This window comes from Amblyomma americanum, chromosome 11 (genome assembly GCF_052857255.1).
Source record: "Amblyomma americanum isolate KBUSLIRL-KWMA chromosome 11, ASM5285725v1, whole genome shotgun sequence".
Taxonomy (NCBI): domain Eukaryota; kingdom Metazoa; phylum Arthropoda; class Arachnida; order Ixodida; family Ixodidae; genus Amblyomma; species Amblyomma americanum.
The window spans coordinates 20,621,372-20,644,926 of record NC_135507.1 but is presented as its reverse complement, the minus strand read 5'-3'; the positions used below and the strand labels follow the sequence as shown (position 1 = coordinate 20,644,926).

Sequence of the window (23,555 nt, the reverse complement as noted above, 5' to 3'; positions counted from 1 at the left end):
CCCCACCTGGTATTAAACGCGTCTTCTCTCTCGAAGAACACGTGCCCCATTGCGCCGGCGTTACGTTCGAAGCGTAAAAATACTCTGCTGCATGATTCTATTTGGTTGATATTTATGAAAAACTACATAGTGCGACCCTACCAAAGCCGGGCAAGAGCTTAAACGGAAGCGCACTGCGGTCGGGTGTATACACCAGAGCACGACCATTACGAAAACTAGCAGTTCGATTAAACGAAACAACTAGAAAGAATAATAAAGAGATAAAAATTTCTACTGCGTTACGTGTAGTAAAGAAATATTGAATTCATTAGGCAAACTCTCATGTCTCACAATCCTGGAGAAAAATTTTGAATATTGGAAAATTGCAAGGTATTGTTATGGAAATATTGAACGTAATGGTACATTCTTCCGATGTACAGCAAAATAATTAAATCTTTTAAACTTTTTCCATCACTCGCATGGAGCAGGCAAGAGTGCCATAGAAAACCAACGGGGAACGCCTTCGACGATTGCAAAAAACGTTAATAACAAAAAATTGCAAGCTTCCAAGGAATACCTGCGGATATATTGATTGTTATAGTGAAATCTTACAGTATATGAAAAAAAAAATGCGTTCATAAACTCTTTCCTTCTGTCCACAGTTGCTTGGTATGCGAGTACAATTTGCACACAAACTCCTCTCACATTCTTCGTAGGAAAACTGTGATGCGAACAAAGGGTTAATTCGCACGCAGTGTAGTGAGTCGCAATGTGCCAAAATATATTTCAATACAACAGTATGTAGATTTGAACAGGCGTTATTATGCAATCGTGAATTAAGGAACGATTGCTCCGTTCGCGCAAGCTAGCGCGGTGGCATCTTGCAACCGCATACTGCATGCAGAGTTCCGGCGCGGCTGCCGCGACCAAGGTCGTGGGAATGGGCGCCCGCGCTTGCTTGGGAACCTCAAATCGTGCGTGCCACCGTTTGATCAGTCGCGGTCCGCCAGGAGGCACCACTCTCGCGCAGTCTCCGCCGCCGTCACGCATCGGGGATATTTGATTTTCCGCCGCTGTTTTTATGTATACGTTCCGGAGACGTGCACTATAAGCGAGTGGACCGATGAATGGAGGAATGAATGGACTCACCAAATCATCGGCGCGTCAACGCGTATACGCTCCGCTGTGGTTCTGCCAGTGAGAATCTGTGCGCCTACGGTGAATGCGTTCTGGGTCGCCGGGTTGTCGACTTCCGTATTTCACGAGCGAGCAGTTGCACGAACGACGGAACAAGTCACGTATACGACGCGCTATCGTGCGACAATGCCTACCGTATAAATTGCAAACCGTTGCAAAAGCGCAGTCCGCGTTAAAGATGGACGAGAAAGCTTTGGCTTGAAGACAACAAAGCGCCCGTGTTGTCTTCTTTATTGTGTAGCCTTGGCGCTAAAATCCTTTTATAATGAATGCTTTAGCGCTACGAGAGTTTTACGCGCCGTTGCCTTCACTTTTGGGCACACACGACTGCCACCTTTTTTAAACAAACTGCCTTTCAGACATTCAATCGCTCTGTCAAGCGTAGAACATGTCTGCAGTGGCTCCGTGTATATGGTTTAGCTTTCGGAGTTCCCAGGTTTGATTTAGGCCTAGCGACCACGTGTATGTCGATGGAGGCGAATTGCTAAGCGGTAGAATACTGATATTGAGATAGATGGCCGAGATAAAACCAGAGCTTCGTGCAGACCATTGTGTTGACTCCGCACGTGTGAATCCATCAATCTGCAATGCCGTGACATTGCGCTTCGGAACCGCCTGCCCAGTCTGCTGATGTGCATAATACCGTGCAGAATTATGAAAAACTCTTCTAGTTCCCTTCGTTGCCACTACGTGGTGCATAGCGTTGCGCGTTGACGCCGTCCGTGGCGTAAGAAAGAGAATGACCGAGTGGCTGCAGAACAGAACGATACAGGCTTTTAGGCTTAGCGGCACTGACTGGGCGCTGTTCCGAATCCCTCGTAACGCAGAACGTCTTGGCGTGTCGCTACTCCGTACACTCTTAACCCTTACCTCCAAGAGTTGGAAGCGCGTCATTAAAGCTGGCATGTGCAGTTAAGTTCTTGCATCACGCCAGTTGGAATATACATAATTGTTTATATGGGCCACGTATCCAAACTTCAATTGGTCCAGTACTTCACGGATAGAAATCTGTAACGGATATGGAGAAAAAAAACTTCCAGAACGCCACTGGTGGTCTTAAAACGGCGCGAAGAACATGGAGGAATGCGCAACTGGACATAAAGGGCGCCAGACAGACAACGACTTGCTTTTCCACTTCCGCGTTCGTCCTTTGCGCTGCCATAGAAAAGACTGAACATCAGTGCAAGCGACTCTGATAGTTCGATTATGAGGGAGAATTCCTAACTGGAATGACTTATACTGCCGCGGACGCAGCCAACAGCAGCAGTAGCAGCCATGGAAGATCGTGCGCCGCCGCCAGGGGCGCTGCCGCTGCGTCCGCACGCGTCGGCCGACTCGGCGGCGGTTCGGGAGAGCAGCTTCGCTTCGGCGCGTACGGCCGACTCGGGCGGGGGTGCGCGCGAGGCCTGGGCCCGCCACCCCTACTACAGCAGCCAGGAGGAGCAGCTGCAGCAGTACCAGCCGCTGCAGGCCTCTTCGGGAGGCGAACTGAGTGCCAAGGGATCGCGCTCCAAGCGCGGAGGATCGCGCAAGCACCGCGGAAGCAAGACCAGCAAGCACAGCTCCGGAGGCGTCTCCGCCAGCGGAGGATCGGTGAGAACACTCATTTCTTAGCCGGAGAATCACCGAAGATGCGCGTGCGCGACTTAATAGAGAAAATCCGCCTTTTTCACCAGGCCCCTCTGCGCATGCGCGCGCGCCTCTTCTCCTTCAACTCTCATTGGTTGAAAACGAAAACCGCCAGATCCTATTCCGCAGGCGCAGCTCATGTTAGTGAGAGTCGCATGCAACAGATGGCGGCAGCTGTCAAGCACACGCCACTGCGCAGGCGCAGCTGGCTCGCCATGGACCCAAATCGCGCCTGCGTTTCCCACCAACGTTTCCTTTCAACGAGTAGCGGACTAATTTTAGCCACTCCTCAGACAGCGTCCGATCTAGTGAAAAAGGCAGATTAGCAAAGCATGATCGCGACCGTGGGGACCTATAATGTGCGCCTGCGCAGTGCAGGTGACCGCCCCTCGGGGCCGTCCGCGCATGCTTGGCTGTCGTTTGCGCAGGTCACCTGGCGCAGGAATAAAGGAGAAAAAACTGTGCATAGTGGCAACTACCACTGCCCCGTTTCAAAGGGGACGCTCCTACCTTCCATCCATCCATGCGTGTATGTTTGCTACGTCGGGACCAATCAGGGCGTGCGCACTCGCGGCGCGTGGAAGCGGGTCACGGTATCTGATCGCGGATACCACTATCCTATATCTCTAATATTGGGACCTGCCGCTGTGCATGGCTCCCTACCACGAAGTGGCTCACTACTGCGCACACAGAGTCGCGGCAATTTCGACGGAGAAAAAATGCTGGAACGACCGTTTGCTTAGACTTCGACACAAGTTGAACTGGAGTCGATTGGAAACCGCCCACGAGCACGTAAATATCAATAATTGCACACCATAATAATTATCCACGAGTCGTTAGTTATTGTTCTCCTCTCTAGGTGCAGCGAGTAAGGAAGGAGAGTTGGTATGAAGGCATCATAGTGTGATAGCAGGCAGGTCCTTGTCTTAGCTCTGACCTGCGCGCAGTTCGTAATGCGGCCAGTAACTTGGCGGATTCTCTTTTTCCGCAAAGCGTCGGCCGTGACGACGATCGCGTCCCTTCACTAAAAACTACCCGTATACACAGCTAAGCCACCATGGGTGAGCCCGAGAGAGACAGTGCCCCGTACTCCAGCGTAATGAAGTTGAACGCAGAAACGGTTTTGGAACCTTAAGAGAACGTGAAATGCATTCCACGTACTGTAGTGAGCAGCATGAAAGGGAACGAACTTTTTGCACAAAACTGCGACCTTCACGGGTTCGTTTCTAGGCCGTGATGTGTGGCCTATTGCGTGTTACCACCGTTTCACATCTACGCTAAAGTCTACCACGGATGCGCCCACCCCCCGGGGGGGGGGGGGGGACTTTGTACTTTTGAAAAAGGCTGCCCGTTGCTCAGGACAAGCTGGGACCAATACGATAAACCCTTATAACCGAGCCGTCCAGAATTCAACAGCTTTGTTCTAATTCACAATCAAGCAGAGGGTACGTGCCGCCATTGAGCGGCACCAGGCGGCTGTAGTTGGTGGATGTTTTATTTTTTAAGTTTTGAAGCAGGTGTTTTACTTTTAGTAGCTAGGGCCGGGTGCTTGATGTCTAAGGTTGTACCGGCAGTAATTAGACACCGCACAAGGTATTTGCTGCTGATGCATGTAAGACAAGGAAAATGTGTAGCATATTAGAATCCGTTGTAAAACCCCCCACTCCCGCGGTACACGTTACCACCACGGGCAGAGTGCACACTAGAATACGTGCGAGGGATTATCAGCCAGGTTGGAATTAGCACAGCTTCAATATTAAGGGAATGCTACTATAGTTACTTGGGGCACGCAAGGTGTCAGCCTTCTGTACGCTAAGTCTGATCGATGTTCCAACGCTTTCTCTGTGGTTTCAGCGGCCTTTTGCAATGACATCTGCTTCGGGGACGTCAGCGTCAAAGCAGGTCCTAAGCGAAAAGATTCACTATCACATGGTGACCAATCAGAAAGTAGCGGGGAATGGACAAGAACGTGCGAATTGTAATCACAGGATGCAAATGAGGGAGTGTAGGGCTGCACGCTCCCAGCTGAAAATACAAAGTCAGTTCCAAAAAATACAATATAAATTTTTCTGTTGTCGCAACAAAACTGGTTTTGCTGTTCCAAGCAGGTTGCGAGTACTAGAGAACGTGTTGTTGTTACGACAGAAATTTCTAGTGTTACGACAAAAAGTCTGTCGTTACAACAAGATCGGGCGCCAGTTTATGTTGTACCGACAAAAAGGTTCTGTCGTGTGCGAGAGTGCAACATGCGTACCACTGAACGATGTCTTGTACGTATCAGGATGATATTGCAGGACCTTCAGACTCTTCTCCTGGTCTTTCCTTTAGTTTCTGTCTTCCGTCAACCTTCGTGGCCTCTACTGGGGTAATAATACCATTACACCACCGGGCGCTTTGTTTTTACTATAGTAGAGGGAAGTCATGCAACTTTTAACGCGCAACGGCTATGCTGAGACGACGGGAGATCTCGAAGGCTAAGGCCAGCTTCAACGAAAGGAGTGCCATGAGGACTTTGCAGGCGTCGAATCCTGAAGGACGCACGTGTTCACCCTTTTTACACCATAGCGCATCTTGGACTCCTTTTTTACACCCTTTTTGCTCTGTCTCTGGCTGCGTGCTTGCAGGGTGAGGTGGGCCTCGGTAGCGGCGCGGTCCCCAGCGACAAGCAGCAGCTGCACATGCAGATCGAGCAGAATCGCGAGGCCATGATGGCCCGCCAGAAGGAGCTGAAGAAGCAGGAGGCGGCGCGCGCCTACCGGGCCATGCGGGAGAGAACACGGCCGCCGCACCGTGGGTCTCTTAATTGCTTGCTTGCGAGGCCTCTGTCTCCATCTCTTCGCTCACCGGTTGCCTTAAAGGAACACTCAATTTGGACGAATTGAAGTTGGCCCTGTGCCAATAGATCACAGCGTCCTAATGGCTAAAACTGCGTGCATCGACAGTTTCTTGCGGATCCCAGAGGGCATACGCTTCGCTGCCATTCACATAAAAACGGGTATCACCGAGTCCTTTTCGGGAGTAGACGTCACGAGTTTGAATGGAGTGGCGGGAAAATTTTTAAATGCAATTTTATCGGCACGAAATACTCCTGTTGCTACCACAAAAAACACCAACGTACCTAGAATGAGATTCAGAAGTTGTTTTACAGCGAGAGCTGTTAACGGCCTGTTCCTTTGGTTTAGCGTCGGCATAACCGGTGAGTGGTAAGAACTGTACCGTGGCAGGAGGAGTACAGAGGGTTGCGGTGAAGTCACTCGTGAGGTGTCTGGAGTTCGTTGTTAGATCTTTATCTCTGGAATAGAGCTCTTAGTGTTCCTTTCAACTTCGTAGTGATCGATGAAGCCTCTGAAAAACAGACAACGTTCGAAGAGCGTCACTTTTTTCTACACAGTGTAGCTTGGCCTAGTTGCAACTAAGATGGCATCTTCGGCCAGTCAGCGATTTGTGCGCGAAACTTGAAACCACCTGCGCATCTCACTGTCGCATTTGTCGCACGGCAGTCACACGTCAGGCGTCATGGTCAATAGCTGATCTGCTCGAAGAAAATTAGCTTGGTTTAGTACAGGGCGGTATTGCGTCCTCTCGTTTATCCAGGGATGAGAACATTGGGCTCCAGCTATGGCCTGAACTCAGGGACTTTAGCACAAATCTACAGACTTACCATATACGTCCTTTTTGTTATACGGAGAGATGAACAGTGAAGGCCGATCTCGCTTGAATCTTGGCTATAGAGCACTGCGCGTCTCATAGCAAGCGTAAAGCCATCGACAAAAGTTTACGGGATGCGGCATTGCGGAAAAACGTTTTGGTATTCGTTACGCTGGGTGGAACATGCATATCCCGTCATGCTTCTAGGCTTTTCAGCATGCTTGCCTGCCAACGAGAAAGTAGGCTGTTTTCCTCGAAGCTTTGTCCCGTAACTTTTGTCCGCGACTGTAAATGGTATAGCTCGCTCCGGATGCTGACAGTACAGGCCTCTCCCTAACTTCGGCCGCATCCAATAGCTTCATTCAGAAATCCGCGGAACAAAATGAGTTTGCCAGTATAAGGTACGAGCACTTCCGAAACAGGACGCGCTGGTGTCACTTATTGTGCTATATCAGAGCGACCTGATTACCAGTAACGCTTTGTACTGCTGAAGTCTACGGTGTGATCTTCGTTATCAAATTCTCAGAAACTGTCCACCGTCAGCGTTCAGTTCTAGCGAAGTCTTCAGTCGTCACGGTTAGCCGAAAAAACATGACTACAATCAATTCCTGCAAAAAATATACGAGGTTCCCGACGAAGAAGCTTACGTGAGGTCCTCGTTATTTGAGGTCTCGTCAGCATTCGTACGTACCACGTGTTATTTTCGTTTTTACACGAACTTAAAAAACCTGAATATACACGACAGAAATGCGTCTTTAAAGTTTTTTCGCTGTTTAATTTTCCTTTCTTTTACGCCTAGACGCCCTTCGCCGCAAAACACGCGTAGGCCTACCGTGGCAGCTGCGACACAACCGCGCCAATCGCGTGGGCCGGGCGTTGCAAACCGGCGTCTGCAACATTGGCGGCGTCGGTGTCTGCTCGCCTCGCAGACGGCTTAAGGCGACGTAACAGACGAGCACAACGCGGCGTAGGCGCCGTCTGCATGCCACGGCGCGTTGTTGTGCGCGCGCTTTCGCGAGCAGACGATTCGCGCCGCCTTCACATCTTCGTGACGTCTGCTTCCGGTTTCAAAACAGCCGGGGGCGGGGAAAACGGAGATTGCCTGATGACGATCCGTCTGCGATTGTGGCATCCCTCTGAATTACCGAAGTTTCTCGCTGTAAGCACCCGTCGATTGTAGGAATCCTCTCGATGGTTTCAGAGACAATATAACGGTCCCTTCACTACGGCGTCTCTGATAGCCTGGTCGCTTTGGGACGTTAAACCCCCAAGAACCCACAAAATAAATGAACAGCGCCTTACCTGCCCCTGTAAAAAAAATGGTTTTCTGAAAGGAAGGACGGAGTGACTGCTTCAATTCACGGTGGAGACCTGAACTGCGTCGTGAGGGAAGGAAGGAGTGAAAGAAAAGAAAGAGGCGGCGCTGAGAAATGCTTCGGAATAATTTAGACCCTCTGGCGATTGTTTAACGTGCACTGACGACGCATACCACACGGGGGCCACTTGCAGGATTAGAGCGACGCTCACTCCTGGCACATTTTCCACGTTTACATGAGTGCGATACGCCAGAAAATCCCCCATGCGCTGCTGTCGGATTCATGTGAACGCGGGTGTAGTGTTTGCGACGTTTCTTTTGCTTTTGTTCAGCGAACCTTTCTGCAGGTTCTTGCATTTCTTAAAATATCGCTGTCGATTTCTTTCCACCTGGGACATCCATCCGTCTTCTTTCTCGGACATCCGTTTGGGACATTTCTTTCCACCTTGGACTCTACTATATAGTGCCACTGGGCAATGCGAATATTTTCTCCCCGGTCAGAAGGCTTTTCAAACATGTCATGACAAGTACTGCAGCGAGAGCTGTTTATGAGACACGTTTCGCCTTCCGTGAGGCGTAGCTATTTCTCGGACTGCGGGTGAAAGAAAGCACGGTGGAGTCAGGAAGGGAACCGTTATGGTGTACACAGTAAGTCACGCGAATTAACTGACAAAAAAAATCTGCACAGTGTCTGTTTATATTGTTGCGTGACGGCAAGCCGGTGAATGATATGAGATGACAGGTGGCTACAGAGCGATTTTAATAGCGGACGGCTCTGGTGCGAGCACTTCTGCCCACACCACTGCACAATTCGTCTTCTTCTATTAGACGAATTTGTGAAGTGCGTCGTTCCGGGCAGCACGTTCTCGCACCAGGCCGTCGATAGTCCCGATCGCAACTGTAAGCACTGTCAGTATCACTCGATACGTCCTATTCACAGAGGCTTGCCGTCACGGTAGATGAGGCGATCAGCGAATGAGTCCCGGTGCACGAAGCATCGGGGCGCGGCGGTGCCAGGAGGCGACGGCCGAGGTCCTTGGACGGTCGGTTTAGGTCTGGCGGGCTGGGACACAGCCGGGCGGGGCGGACCAGGTACACACGGCCGATGACCACGGCAGGCGCAGGACGCCGAAGCTCCGGGACCAGAATGGCGATGAAGGGACCCAGCAGCTCACACCACACGTTACGTGATGGCAATCCGATGAATGATATGAGATGACAGATGGCTACAGAATGATTTTCATGGCGGACGGCCTGGTGCGAGCACTCCTGCCCGCGCCACTGCACAGTTCGTCGTCTTCTAGTCCGTCGCAATAGGATGGGGTTTGGGTTGAGATGACAACGCCACGTTACAACACCACTGGCAACATTAATTCTTGTTTAGAATATTTAGTGCTTTTGCATATGCCCACAGTGGCAGCAGGCTTCCTTTTACTTGCGTTTCTGGGCGGACCCACACCTGAGGACTGCGTCTACGTCTGGTGACCTTTCGACGACTCGTATACAACACATTGCTTTCGGACTATGGCAGACACGTCCGAGAGACTCGTCGTGCCTGCCGCAGTCAAACGTGGCTTCGGCTGTCGAGTAGACGGTATACCTTCCGCTGCCCGCGCGTGTTTTCGTCTGTCAAGCGACGCGCTCGCATCTGCATAAAAGCGCCGCGGGGGCAGAGTGGCGCGCGCGGCGCTCCCCACGTGAGCAGACGATTCAGGTCAGCGGCTCTTGGGCGCGCTCGCAAGCTGCTCTCAGCGGGACTGGCTCGCCTTCGTCTCGTCTCCTATCGGGAACCTTAATCTCATCAATAGCCAGCGCGGGGAGCGGCCGCTGGTCGGGACAGGGAGGCGTAACGGCGGCAGCAGCCAGGGTGTGTTATGTGTGTGTGAGCCCCATTCGATTAAGTGGACTGTGTAAAGTGGCCTCTGCGCACAGCTGTATGTGTGTACACATACGCTCTACACTCGGCCCAAGAGAAACGTGCAGCACTGTGTAAGCTACGCCTCGCTCCGGTCCTTGTCGTCTGCTCTTAAAGGTATAAAAGATGGCGACATCAGACAGGCGCCCTGGGTTTTGACATGTAGTGGGGCAAGTCGGTGGTTCGATATGGAGTGCAACATAAGAGCAGTTCAGAGACGTACACTGTAGGACCGGCTCTGAGCCTGTGGGAACGTCATAAGTTCACAACCTGTCCTTGTCTCAGTTAAGACAGACACAATCGAGCTTGAATGGCGGAATGTTCACCGTTTGTTCAGCGCGAAGGAACGAACAGCAACTAATGGAGCAGAGGCAAGAGATACAGGCGCTGACAGGACAGGACACGACAGCACAGGCCTGCTGTACACTGACAAGCGGAGATGGTGATTCGACTGAGAACGGATCATTGGTACGGTGCGAAGAAAGCAACCGGTTAGGAATAGATGCGCAACGACAGATGCCCAGGAGAATAGGTCAGGCAAGCGCCTCTACCGTCCGTTTCTGAGCAGTCCTCCGTTTTCTTCGCGCTAATACTCCTTGCGTTTAGCCACGTTCCTTAAGAGACAAATGCGTCGTGATAGCAAAATAGTTGATAACGCAAAAGAATCGGATAGAACGCACTGATCTGAGCGGTTGGTACAGTTAACGCCCAACCCGTGTTTGTGTGTTGGAATGGCGATAGTGGTTTTGTAGCGTGTACCAACTGTAGCCCCAGTCAGAGCATTGTTGCAATGCAGCATTGCTCAAAACACGGACCCACCTCGTAACCACCTGAACGCACCTCGTAGTGCCCACAGCACTGCACTGTTCTTGCCATGGCGGGCGTGAATACCAGGTAGCGCCCGATTTCTCGGGACTCGATGGCTTGACACGTAACTGCCGGTCTCGGGAAGCCCCGTCGTCATGGCTTAATTCAGAGCCCGCGCCGGTGTCCCCCAAGGAAATTCTTCGCCTGCAGGAGAGAAAACAAAAGCGAAAGTTGAAGTGTATTATCGTCTGCTGCGCTGGTTAATGACGTCATGTGCGTTAACTGCTTCCGCGTGCGCATGCCATACGATATATTGCAACAGAAATATCATTGAATTCAGTTCTATTTAAGTAAATTTAGTTGCATATAACTAAGCTTGCAATGGATTCAACCAGTGCAGTCATTTGAATTCAGTTAGATTCATTTGGAGCGTTGCACAAATAGCAGTGCACACTATTCGCAGTAAGAATAATGCATCTATAGAGGCGTTAAGGCAGGCCTGCATGCCTGATAAACGGAAGCAGGGCCAATCCAACAAGTCTCGCGTATCGTAAGCGGTGGCCTTAAAAAAAATCACAGGGACACCTAGTTCTACTATGTGTCGGAAGTCCAATAGCATTGGCAACTGGTGATGCCTTTGCCATAGTGACGTCACTTCCGATAAAGGCGCCGCTTCTGGTGATGTCACTTCCTGTCCGGTGATGTAGCTGCTGATGGGGCTTCTAGCTACTGCATTAAAAATAATTTCCGGAACCCGCTAGCCCCTCCTTCTTTCTACATTTGTTTTTTTTTGCACTAGGAATGTGCCCATCATTGGTATTTGCGCTGCTACAAAAATGTCGGACGGAACGGACTCATTTTGTCATGGCTTGTTTGCTTGGCAAAGCTCTCATTCACTGTGTGGCTCAAACTGCGATCAGAGGGGGTGAGGGAAGAAGAAGGAGAGTGAAAGAAGGAAGAGAGGAGAAGGCGGCGTAGTGGAGGAGGGCTCCGGTTTAATTTCGACCGCGTCTAGGCTTTTCAACGTGCACTGACATCGCACAGCGCACGCGCGTCTTTCGTCACTAAAATTTCTTTATTTACGACAGAGCACCAGATCGGCACTTACATTGGAACCGAGGAGGGGTGAAGCAATAAAATAAATTAAGTCACAAAAGCAGTAACAGTAAGACAAACGTAGAGGCGTTCATGCAATACGATGCGAAAAATCTTCGTCCTCGGCACTGTTGCTTCCACATTTCGCTTTTACATTGATCGCCTTCTCACTGCCTTTGTGAATTTGATTGCGTTTTCTCTTTTTCGTTGCGCTATTGCGCCGGCTTCTAATTGGTGAAGCCGTCCGGAGGGTGGAGGTGGGGGGTGTGCGAAGGCGTTGGTAAGATATGCATTAGACACCTCTAGCATACCGTGTGCTGCGCTACCGTTATCGGTGTACCGGGAGACAGCACGTCACCAGAGCGCATGCGCAGATCGCCCTTAGCGCGCCAGATGGTGCCATGTACCCGGAAGTTGGGCGCGCGCCTGCCACATCGGGATCAATCAGCTCGCGCGCATCGGCGGTAACCGGGCAGCCGTACGGCAAATGCGGTAACGCACTGCCGTTGCTACAGTTTCCAGGCTTGCCTAGCCAAATCTGCTGTACGGTAGCAGTTACCGTAGTTAACGTGTTTACAGTACGTAGGTGCTAAAGTTCACAATTACCGGTACTTAAAAGCACTTGCAGACGGGCTAGATGGTTTTCAGATTCAGACATCATTTTTAGCGCTAACAAAACACGTACACGAAAGAAAAGGAAGGGCACGAGACTGGGGCTGTTCCGTCCCGTGCCAATTCGATGTCCTTTCTTTTCTTTCGTGTAGGTGTTGTGTTAGTGCTAAAAATGCTGTCTGAATTACCGGCACTGGACGGTATCTCCGGGAACCATCCGACCCCTTGCCCGGATGGCGCTCCCATCCGCACCTGCTAGGGGCGCTGGGGATGGAGAGATTGGAGGCTTCACACAGACCACGGCTTTTCCGCCCAATGAGGGCTATACTGCTAACGCAGTAAAAGGGAGAACAGAGCCTGATTTCTTGGTGGCCCCAGGATATTTTCGCTTGGGTCCATAGCACCGGCCAGCTTGTGAGCTGTTCTCTGCCGCTTAACCACTCCTATTATGACGCATACGGTCGCAGTGATTTTTTTTCCAATATTTCAATATGGCCGCACCCACGAACCGAAACAGAAATGGTGCACCTATGCCCATGCAGGAAGAACCTGTCGAACGAGGGGGACGGTCTTTGGGAAAAGTCGTCTGCGCGTGAAAAAGCGGACGCTAATTAAGGCGTCGACCGCGCGCGTCGGCCGTTCCCACTGCAGACAATGCATCTGCCGCCGCCCCGCGGGATCACTGCGTACACGCGTACGCACGCACAGCAAAGCCCGCGTGACCGAACGCTTGTCACGCCGAACGAGTCGCGTACGTAACACGTTTGGGCAGCGGCGGCTGCAGCAGCGCCACGCTGTGCGCAATCTGCCATGTAAGCCGTCCTTTTGCCTGTTTGTTCTTCTCTCCTAGCTTTACCTCTGGCGCGGTTCGGCGACTTCCCGGATGGCGTATTGCTTCCTATACACGCTTTGTTCTATACGTCCGTTCCGTGAGAAGCGAGCGCTGCCTGCCCGGCGGGTGACAAAAACAAAACCGTTGCGTAAGGGTATTTCCTCTGCGGAGCTGCGCGCTGCTATGCATAGAAAGCCGGTCCTTTTTGACAGCACGCTAGAAAGGTATCAGCGTCTGGGCGGGATTTGAGGATTGACTCTCAGCTCAGGTCAGTAAGGTTAACCTTTTTTGATACACAATCCTGGACAAAAGCATTTTTGAACAAGAAAAAAGTTTATGAGCGCAATTATTTTGCATGTATTGCAATATTTCACCATAACAATCAATATATCCGCAGATCTCCCGTCGGCAGGCTTAAATTTTATTGGTTTTGTATGACAGTTTTAACTGCTCGATGTCAGCGATGGAAAAACTTTAAAAGAAACATCTTTCTACACATCGGAAAATTGACCATTGCTTCAAAACTTCCATAAAAGTACCTTGTGGTTCTGCAATATACAGAATTGCTTCTCTGGGTTGCTACGTTGCTTCTCTGGGGTTGGCTCCCTGGGCACCCCAGAGAACCTCCGCCACCCTATTTATCTCATAACACTGACGCCGACGATACTTAATTTTCTGCACAACGGAAACCTTAACGGGTAAAATCTGTGGGAAATGGGTCTCAGCCCACTTTGTGTGCACAACAAACATATTCTGACACAGCGTTGTATTCTCAAAGCTGCTCATGCGCCATTAAAACTCATCGTCATCAGCACCAACCATTGCTGACCAATCAGGGTGACACATCGGGGCAGGTTGTAATGTCATTTTCCCTACACAGTAGGTAGACGAATGTCCGTGGTGTAAGGTTAAATCGACACTATAGAGCAAGTCACGGGGACCTGCCCTAAGGCAGAGACCCAAGCATAGGCAACCCAAGTGTGACGCAGTGAGAGCACCTGCTGGCCAGCGAGAACGAGGAAGTCCAATGATTTGTAGGCGAATGTCTGTGGTGTAAGGTTAAATCGACACTATAGAGCAAGTCACGGGGACCTGCCCTAAGGCAGAGACCCAAGCATAGGCAACCCAAGTGTGACGCAGTGAGAGCACCTGCTGGCAAGCGAGAACGAGGAAGTGCAACGATTTCTCATACGCCGAGCCACGATGGCAGCGGTCAGGTGCGGCATACTGTACCAAGGATGGACCACGGCGCCCAGTGGCCCGTAAGGGTCACGAACACCTCAAATAAGTGGAAAATAAGGTTTTTCCCCTCCATCCATCCACAGTGGCAGGTTGCAGCCTGGCCACAGGATTGTGAGCAACCTGCCCACCCTGGCATGTGGAAATTAAACTGATTGGTTCTGCGGTGAATTTCGCAGGTCCCTGGCCGCCCTTCTGATGGTCTGCATTTGGATATCCCTGGTGTCCGGTTTTTCCATCCTGGCGTTCGGCTGGATCTTCAACGTCTTCGTGCAGGCCACCCCGTTCTTCTACGTGTCCCTGGGAACCGGTTCGAGCCTCGTCCTGCTTGGGTCCTTCCTGGCGGCCTTCCGCAGCAAGACTCCATCCTCGGTCGCCTTCAGCGTTTAGACCAGGGTTCGCTTGCCCTGGCCGCTTGTCACTTGGGCAGTCGTTGCTACTGGCAAGGTTTGCAGGTTCACCTGGGAACGTGCACGGCTGAGGGCGAGATCTCGAGGGTCAAGCTGGCGCCTCCTAGGAGATCTCAAGGTGTCTGCCTCCAGCGGAGATCTGAGAGCCAGAAGAAAAAGGGTGTTTCGTTCCACGCCTTGTGCAATAAACACCGCTCTTGTGAACTTAAGCTTTCGCTATCATGTCTTGACTAGGAGACCACGGAAGGACTATGAAAACCACTGTACTTTTGAAGATGGAAGGTTGGATGGCAAGAGCAGGGTCCTTGAAGCAGGGTTGAGACAGGTGTCGCAGCAACTACATAAGCTGTTCGAGGCAACTAAAGCCCCGAATATTAATGCGAGAGCATTAGAGTTCACGTCAGGATCAAATCCGCCGTCCGATCAATGCCACGAAATTCGCTGATTGATGGAGATAGATCACTCGATTTGTGATCACTTTTGGCGAGATATCGCGTGAACTTGTGACGTCATCCAAACCTATCCACCGTGGCAGGCGGCAGCCTGGCTACCATACAAAAACAATTCTGGACAAAATCGTTTTTCAACGTGAAAGAGTTGACGAAAGCAACTTTTTCATATTTTCTAAGATTTCATTAAAAATATATCTGCATATATCCTGCCAGCAGGCTTCCTTTTTTGCTATTAGCAATATTTCTGCATATATCCCGTCAGCAGCCTTGCTTTTTTTGCTATTAAAATTTTTGCTATTGGCATAGACGTTCCCGGTGTTTTTTTGTGTGTGTGTGGGGGGAGGGGGGGGGTGCGGTGCAGACTTAGCTGCTCGATGCGAGCGAAGAAAAACTTCAAAATTTTTGCTATGCATCAGAAGAAACGACCATTACCTTCAATATCGTATCAGTACCTTATAATCCAATATTCAAAATTTTGTCCAATAATGCTGACCACTGAATTGTGGCAACCTTCCCACCGTGACATGTGGAAATTAAACTGACTTATCGAGAGAGGTTATATGACCTTGTGACATCATTACAACCTGCCGACCAGGTTGTCAGCAACTGTCTCCTGTACTAGCATGCAAACGTCGGCACCGTCGCAGCTTACCGGGTACCTGCTACTGCAGATGGCAGTCCGAATATGGTGGTTGATGGACCGGCGTTTTCAAAAGAAACTGACGCAAACACAGAATTTGCAACGGAAGCTCCGAAAAGCTTAAATCTAAAGCTATTGAACTTCACTCTTAGGTGACTTAAGCGTCCTCATGGCTTTTGTTTCTTTAAAATAAGGAGGCGAATCTTCCACTGCGGGTTCTTCTTTGAATCTAGCTTGTTAGAACTCGAGAACAATCGTTTTACAACAACCTCTGAACTGGTTTCGATGTTATTATTCAAAGCTAAAGCAGGAATTGATGCGAGGCGGCAATCAACATTGAAGTCGAACATTCATTCCACGAGTATTCAGGCCATCGCGGCGAACACGTGCGCACCGTCTCTCTGCGTGACCACCTCCTCCTCTGCGTCACCTAGCCTGGAAGGAAACGTTTCAGCCGGCGAAGTGAACCAACACAAAAGGGGAAAAACTCCACTCTCTGAAAGAACGGCTCGTCTATCTCTGAACGCCCGAGGACAGTAGAGAGCCATCGGAACGAGGCTGCAGAAGGTTGTGCTATGCTCTCTGCTTGGAAGAACCGGAGTGTGCCAGGCGTCTATAATCTCGCGTTATCACAGCAATTGCACGCGAGTAACAAATTGTAAATGTTAAAGGGCAGCTCCGTCGTGAGGTTGTGAGCGATATAGAGGCGTAGGGTGCACCCCCCCCCCCCCCCAGAGAAACAACAGGTAGGCCACCTAGGTCACGTGACCTTAAGGATTCATCGCAACCTGCCCACCGGATTGTGAGCAAGCTGAACACCGTGGCAGATGGCTATTAAATTAATGACTGATCGCGAGAGGTTGCTCGGGAAGAGAAACCTGAATCGCACAAGCCGCACAGATGGGAGCACCTACCATCGCAGGGCAGTGGTGCATCCCTTAACCGCAGCACCGTGGTATGAGGACTCCCAGGGATCTATGAATATAAAGTTCAGAATGATCATCTGCATATATGGGAATTTATCCATCAACGCTATCGCATCATACCCTTCAGGCGGTGCCTTAGTGTCCCAATTTTTGAACCTCCACGGATTTTATTGAAAATTTCACGAGTCTTCTGATCTCGTGCGCCAGATGTCGCTGCCGGGCGGCGTTTCGTTGCAGTGAAAATAAACCTTGAAAGTCCCCATTTTTTAAAATCTTAAATCGAGGGAGACTTCTACCGACAACCTTGCGTGTGTAACGTCAGAGTCAGCGCACTCGTCGATGTTCCCTGTGCGTTTGCTGAAAGACCAATTTTCAAGCTTGTTTCTGGGCACTTCAGACATAAACGATCGAACCTGTCCCCAACAGTCGCTAGTATAGCCAATTATCGCACACCCGATAAGTTTTGTGGCATTATCCACGACTTCACAATTTGCTACATCGTGGCATCATGGTTTGGTTGAAACTCACTTTCGTTTTCCTACAGTTTGTTTTCTAATATACTTCCACTCAGTATTTTCAAAAGCGCTTTCAGCGGGAAAGCACTATTTCACGGGATCTAACCGGCTCACCGAGTTTGTGTGAAGCTTGACCTTGAAGGTGCCCTTGGCAAAACCTAGTATAGCAAAAGCCAATTCCGAAAAAAATATACATATTGCCGGGACTGGGTTTTTGAACCCACGGCTGCGCGAACAGATCATTTTCGCTGGCTTCTGCACGAGGACACTATGGTATCGCTGCGGCCGATCACGCCTCGTGCTAAACTGCAACACACACTAGCGCTGTGTATTACACACCATCGTCTTCGTCAACTTGCACCTGCGGCACGAACAGGTAAGATCAGCTCAACCTCGAGCCTAATATCGCCGCCAGGCGTGGCGACGACACAGCAAAGCAAAACAGCCAATAATCAGGCTAAACAGGCGCTTTCGCACGTCTGCTCGGTTTAGCTACGTTAAAATCCTACCACTTTTTTTGTGCTGGATAGAGATGACACAAATAAATGTAATGTGATCAAAACGCACGACAAAATTTTCTGTTATATCTGTCACACGACACAACTCTGTCATGCGACAAGCGTTCTTGTCGTGCGACAGAGCCTCTTGTAGTGGGTTCTGTCGCACGACAAAGGTGTCTGTAGTGGGATCTTCTGCTGAAAATGTTCAGAAAACCCCCAGATTTGCCTTAAGGGGAGAACGGCAATGCTGCGCACCCAATGCGATGCGCATTGACAATGAACGGCAACTTCGCTATTCACAAGTAGCCGCGTTAAAAGCTCGTCGCGAAGGCGTGCATTTCTTGCTCGCCCATGGATCGGAATCTGGTGGCCGCGGGTGCATAAAGCGCCGCGTGCCCACGCCTGCTTTTCTGGGTCGCGCGGCTGATTTACGAGATTCCACGTTTCGCGTTCCTCGCGGCTATTATTTCCTCGTCCACCGCATTTTTCGCGGCGCTGCGCCAGATGGCGCCACTGGGAGCTCTTGCTGCCGGAATGAACAACAGGACATCGCATATACAACCTGGACGGCCAAAGGTACGACGGACGTCCTTTTCCGGAGGTTCGGACGTCCGACGGAGACTCGTTTACGTCCAACATACATCCGACGGACTATCATTTGTAGCTCCACCGTTTGTCCCACGGACGTCCAGAAGCGGGCATTTAGTCGTGCAGTGGAAGTTCAACTCGGGCCTTCCGCTGTCGTACCTTCGTTGTACCTCCGGCGGATATCCAAACTCGGCTCTGGACATTCGGATCTTGATCGGACGTCCGTCGGATTATGTGCCGTCTGGGAAAGTAATTTGGATAAACGTATTTGGATCGAAGGGAGTAACGGCCAAACGTACGAAATGGGCTTGTGCAGCACATGTAATGCGAACGCATGATAACCACTGGTTCTTAAGGGTAACATAGCGGATTCCAAGAGAAAGCATGAGTAACAGGGGGTGCAGAAATTTAGGTGAGTGGATGACATTAGAAAGTTTGCGGGGATACGGTGGCCGCAGCTGGCAAAGGACAGGGTTAATTGGAGATACTAGGGAGGGGCCTTTGCCTTGCCGGAGGTGTAGCCTGGCTGATGATGATGGCGTTGCCAATGGCCCTTATCACAGCCGCGTGTTCAGGTGTGAGCGCTGTGTGTAGAGGACAGCTTAATCTCATTTTACTCCCGCATTGGTGTATTCTTTTGAGTGTAAACACGAATACGCCTATATGAGAGTAAAAGGATAGTAACCCGTGTTACAGAGCACTCCTTTTTAAAGGGCATGCGATGGAGAGCAGGTTACTCGCTTTTTACTGCATTCTGTTTAGAGTGTAAAGTCTTGTATGAAGAACGGCTGAGGAATCTGGATGAAAACGGGCAGCTAAGGCAATTAGCAGACAACCAGAATGCAGTAATAAAGCCGGACGGTGTGAGCTGGGTAAATTCGATGAGAAAGGGCGACTGTGGAGGAGCATAGAATGGGGAAAAGTTTAATCGTGTATAAGATCGTTTTATGATAATTAAGAGGCTCAACTGGTTGAATCAGCATCGGAGTTTCTTAGAGTTGTCAACGTGGTAAAAATGAACAAGGTAGGTGTGTGCACTGCGTGCAATTTTGGAGGGACATATATGAGCATGTTTTAGATGAATGTATCTAGGGAAATCTTCCCATGCCTGAGAAGATTTGAGGGAGTAACTACTCACCTGAGCAACTGATCGGACATGCACCCGGTGGTAATGCGAATTTCAGACAGGTTGTGTTTTGGAAACGCTGACGCCATTGCGTATGCTCAAAGGGAACACGAGAACAGTTTTAATGATTGTACCTATAGATTACCGCCTTATAATCACACTCTATTTTCACCAATAACTGGAGTTTTTTATGAACTATAAATGTAAAAAAATGTATCTTAGGTGTCGCCATCAGTTGCCGATTTCGCAAGTAAACTACATGCGTTGACGCAGGTTTTCTGACGCGGATCCCAGAATACACGTCCATTCACTTCAAGACGGTGATCACAGAGCCATTTTCGGTGTAGACGTCATTAGACGTCATAAGTTTGAATCGAGTGGCGGGGAAGGCTTTGAATACAATTTTATCAGTAATCCGCCTTTTCTACAAGGCCGCTCTGCGCATGCACGTCTCTTCCCCTCCGGACCCACTGGTCGAAAACGAGAACTGCCAGCCTTTGCCGCGCATGCGCAGTTCATGTTAGTGACAGGCGCATGCAACAGATGGCGGCAGCTGGTTGGCGCCTGCCCCTCCTACGTGCGATTGTTTTCAACAAGCAGCAGGCGAATTTTCGCCATTCCCCAGAGGGCGCGACATCTTGTCGAAAGGACGAATCAAAGGCGTCTTTTGTTACGGACAAACGTCGTCATAGCGAGAAAGAGTTAATTTTTTCTAAGAGCGACAGTTGGGAGTCGTAACCAATCACACGTCGTAAAATGGCACATGTGACGCACGGCCGCTTTCCCCCTCTCCAATTTCTCTCGCTGCCCCTGTGTATCTCGCGGGACGCCCGCTATCCATCACTGGCGCGGCGGGTGCAGAGAGTGGGAGAGAATGAAGTGTGGAGGGAGATGGAAGATTCCGGACGACGCCGACGTTATTTCGCCGATTGCGGCACACACAGCTGTCGCTGTGAATAGGAAGTAGTTCGGTGTAGTAAATGTATTGAATCAGTAATTAAACGGAGAATGAATTTTAAGACAGTAAATATTGCCGCTCTCTGTTAACTGCAGCAAACAGCGGCGCTAGGTTCCCTTCTTAGATCGTGGTACGTGTTCAAAAGTGGATTTTCACAGGTGCTAAGATCTCTGAGAAGGCTCAGTGCAATGCCTTCCGGAGAATTTCAGTGAGGTTACAATGGCTTCTGGTGGATTTCGATCAGATTAGAATTGGTTTTGTTGGATGCCAGTGGGACTACAATAGCTTCCGTCAGAACCGACTGAAATCTGAATCGCGTGGTCTTCCCATATGGAACCCCTTATACGGGGACTTGAACCCTTGGGTATCAAAATAAAGTTATGCTACCATCTCGTTGGGGAGCGTATTGTGGCGAAAGCTCGAGCTGTTCTCGCTCGCTACGCACATTTTCGAAGAGGGGCAAAAACGAGCCAAGTTCACGGGCGTCAATAACCGCGCGTATACGTGTATAAAACCTCGCGCACCTGCTAAGCTTCAACGACCCGTTCCACGCGAATCTCGCGGGTAAAGCGTACAAAACGCGCTTATATATCGACGAAAGCGCGCGTAAGAATCGATGCATAAAAACACACAAAACGGAGACGGATAAAAGGGGAGCAGGGAAATTGTGCCTCGCAGGCAGAACGCTGATCGCATGCCGGTCAGCCATGCCTCTTCGTCGCGCGCATAATACCCGCCTGCTTGCGTAATGGCCAACGCGGGCACCCCCGGCGGCGGCGGAGGCCGATCTCCTCCTCCCCCTCTTCTTCAATCGGCCTCGTAAACTCGACATCCCTCGGAGCTTTCTCGGCGCTGCATACCACGGACGGCTTGACCGCCTCCCTTTTCTCTTTCCATTCAGCGTCGTCGCCGGCCCATCTGCGAGATTCTCGCGCCGTCACGATTTCGGTTGGCGCTCCGGGAGCCGCCAAGAAAATCGCCGACGACGACGCCAAGAAGCGCCGAGCTGCTGCGGCTGTGCTTTGGCTCGGCTCGGCTCAGTTCGGCCTAAAAGTGCCGTTTTTCTTTTCCTGTCTTTCTTTCAATCCCATCTCTCCCTCCTTTACTCGTTCCTTCACCGTTGACCGCAGCCTGCGGCGGTACCCTGGATTCAAGCGGCATCGGTCGGGTTTCATCTTTGCACCTCCTTCACGCCTGCCCTCTCCCGGCCTGTTGGCGCTAATCGTCACCGTAACCTTTTTCGTTTTCTTTACGTCTCGGCGATGCTCGCCGTGAACATACCGTATTTCGTTTTTTATACCGCTACCTTGCCGTTTTTGTTGTTGCTCTCTTTCCAGGGCAAAACGGGATAGCGGGCCGCCAAAACGCTTGCCCGGCTTCTGCGTGCTACCGAAATAAGAGCGCAGCCTGCTTTGCCGAGAAGGGCGCGTCGCCCTCTCGGGGTGGGACAGAAAAAAAAAAATGTTACACGAACCTGCCATTGTCTGCTTATATGCGAGAAGGTGAAAAAAAGAAAAGCGCTTCGACGGCGTCTCTTTTGTTGCATACAAAACAAGAGAAACATGACGAAGACTTTGCAGAACGTGCTCGTGTCTCGGTGCATGTCCTGGAGAAGGCGTCGGGTGCGCGCGTGTTTCATTGTAGTTTTCGACGGAGAGTTTGGGTTAGCGTGTTTTCCAGAGATGCTGCCTTGTTAAGATCTGCGTGTGCACGTGCTGACTGTACATTTCGTAGCAAAGTTTCGGTATTCAAGAGCTAAACGCTACCGATGAAAACTACACTAGAATGAGTTAAAGGGCACATTTTCCTTTGTTCTTGTGTGGAAACTTACTGTTCATTTCCCAGTTGAGGTAGCTGTATCTTGTGAGGAGCACTTTGGATGTGCACATGTTGAATCGTGTAACTTGGAGCACGGCTTGATTGTCAGTGTGTTCCAGTGTTCGTTTTGCTAAGGACATCGTGTGTGCATGTGTTGTGCTGTACGCCACGTAAGAAACGAAACGTGCATGTGTTAAGGTGTGTTCCTTGAGAAGACTTTGGGCTGCCACGTATTCCAGTGCACGTCCTGTGCAGAACTGGGTGTGTTCCGGTGTGCTTGGTGTAGAAGACGTCGGTTGCAAGCTTTCACTGGATGTCTGCTCGCAAGGGCCCCACGCCGACTGAAAACACGCCCTTGTTCAAACCAGTTTGACACGCATATTTTAACACATACATATATGTATACTTTAATACCAACGCTACACTTACTCGGAGAAGGAACATTTTGTGGCACAGTGTACCATTATTGACTGAAATTCAACTAGCCGCTTATACGGTTAGGTAGAGGCGACCCCAGAGGCCCTGAAAACGTGCAGGTAAATCCATCCCCCCGTTTCACATCCGGAGGATGGCTGGCAATCTTTTTTTCGCCGCACAAATGGATACACGCAAGAGAAGTCGACACGTTATGCGCGAAAAAATAAATTGAAAACCATTTTCCTTTCGCTCCCTAACCAACAAAAGAACCAAACAAGAACCATTCGCAGTCCGATAAGTGCCCGGACTCTTCCGCCGAGGCGAAACCAGGAAGTAAACAAATCCTTAACCGCGGCCTAATGATTTGCACAGCGTGGTATACCAACGGCCGTCCGCTGGTCAAAAAGCGATCGAGGCGTCGTGCGGGCGACTATCGGCACGCCGTTGCAATTACATCCTTCATCCGTGTGTGCGTCAAGCGTCGGGCCGCTTTAACTAAACGCGAGGCAGCCCAGGCATCGCGCGCGCGAAGCGTATACGGCTTTTTCTTTTCTCCTCGCTAGGCCTAACGCACTTTCCCTCTCTCATCTCTCATGCGCTTGGAATTGATCCATCGTTTCCGGCTCGACGCCGGCGTTGTTTTCGAGGGAATTAGAACGCGCGAACGAACCATTAGCGTCTTCGCATGTACTACGACCCATTGTTTTTTCGGGCGATAGCGAACGCCGCTCACGATGGCGGCCGGCTCCGTCACGACACCGCCTCCGGCGATCTGCGGCCCCCGACTCGATCGTCTACGATGAGGAGCGTGCGCGTGCGCGGCGATAGTTGCCAGACGCGTCGCGTAATTCCGCTAAAGCTGCGTCGGCAGAGTGCGACCTCGATCACTTTCGCGCTGATGCTTCGCGCACGCTCGTCGGCTTGAATATGATAATGC

General features: G+C 50.6%; 1 pseudogene across 1 annotated transcript in view; it reads left to right on the top strand.

Moving 5' to 3' along the window:
- The window catches only part of LOC144110235 (uncharacterized), a 30,025-nt pseudogene extending 15,138 nt beyond the window's left edge, over positions 1-14,887 (top strand). Inside the window, exons 2-4 of the transcript XR_013309772.1 lie at positions 2,431-2,769; positions 5,430-5,595; positions 14,448-14,887. The product of XR_013309772.1 is annotated as an uncharacterized LOC144110235 (transcript). The remainder of the gene's footprint in view (positions 1-2,430; positions 2,770-5,429; positions 5,596-14,447) is intronic.
- Positions 14,888-23,555: the final 8,668 nt, after the last annotated feature.